Here is a 1,309-nt window from a genome sequence, read left to right as displayed (position 1 = left end):
GGCAAGGCTACGTACAGATCGGTGGGAGGATGGCAATGTGCTTTAAGGTGAAAAGTGTGCTCCAATACTGTGATATGTGATCATTAAGTGTGACCAATCAATGTGAAAGAGCACAGTCAATGCGGTCGCGGCAAAACAACAAATTCACGTTCTTTTGGCTGTATTTGCAGTGTCATGGTTAAAATGATGTTGAAACTGGTGCATAATTTGAGGCCTAGAATTCTATGCACCCTGGTAGGGAAGTAAGGAAATGAGGTGGTTCCTAATCTTCATTTTTACTTTCCCTTAGCGATCAACATTGGCCTTAGAAAGTTCCAAATTATTTGTCGGGGAGGAAATGGAGTGAGCAGTTGGACAACGAAGATGCGAAGAAAGGGCGAAAGATATAAAGTTGAATGCTTTATTGGCTTTCCAAACAAAAATCACGTAAAAGCGTAAAAGAGCTTTGCACCTAGCATTCTCTTCGATGGATAAAGATGGAGTAAGTGACTAACAATTATTTTTCCAAGTAAATTAATCCAGAGAGACTTATGCCGTTTTTGTTCATGGCACAAATTTCCTAAAAGTAGCGGCCATTCCAAATTTGTCCTTTTTCACCAAATGTGCAGATTTTATGCTCTATTTATGTGTATCTATCACCATGGCTGTTCCTCGGATGGTCGATTTAATATTGCACTCGGACTCTTGGGGAGCGCTAATTCATTAACATGTCTGCTACTTCCCTTGTCAACAGCTGTTCTCCCATTTCTGGCTACTTCAGACCATTAAAATTAATGGATTTTAGGAGGGCAAATAGATGGATGAAGAGAAGGCAGATAGGTAGGTAGGCAGTACCTTAAGGTCTGACTTCATAAGATCCGTTCATGCAACTCACATGTTCACAATGCCAGATGAAGATCATGGTCTCAGTGGCTACCTTACTGATGGCCTGCGTAATGGACTTTCAAAATTGTGTGAATTAAACGTCTTAAATAGTTAACTGTTTGCGATCAAAACGATGCCTTTTTTGTAAATATTTATTAAACAATGATTGCTTTGATTTTGGAATGCAATACTATCTCTAATGAAATGTTGTGTTGCAGACGGATACGTTGACTATCACTGAAGAGCGTATACATTTTGCCAACTTCCTAAAATAGTAAAATATAAAGATGAGAGTGAAGATTCTAAAAATGGAAAAAAGTGTACTATAAATTTTTAGATTTTTATGGCATAGTTTGTATGAAGAGGGACTTTTGTTAGTGGGTGACTGAGTTTCAACTATTCCCATTTGGGTTCGATCAAATGAGTAGTTGTTTCGGGTTCATTT

The sequence above is a fragment of the Echinococcus granulosus genome (genome assembly GCF_000524195.1).
Source record: "Echinococcus granulosus chromosome Unknown EG_S00430, whole genome shotgun sequence".
Classification (NCBI taxonomy): Eukaryota; Metazoa; Platyhelminthes; class Cestoda; order Cyclophyllidea; family Taeniidae; genus Echinococcus; species Echinococcus granulosus.
Note: the sequence above shows the minus strand (reverse complement) of the source record.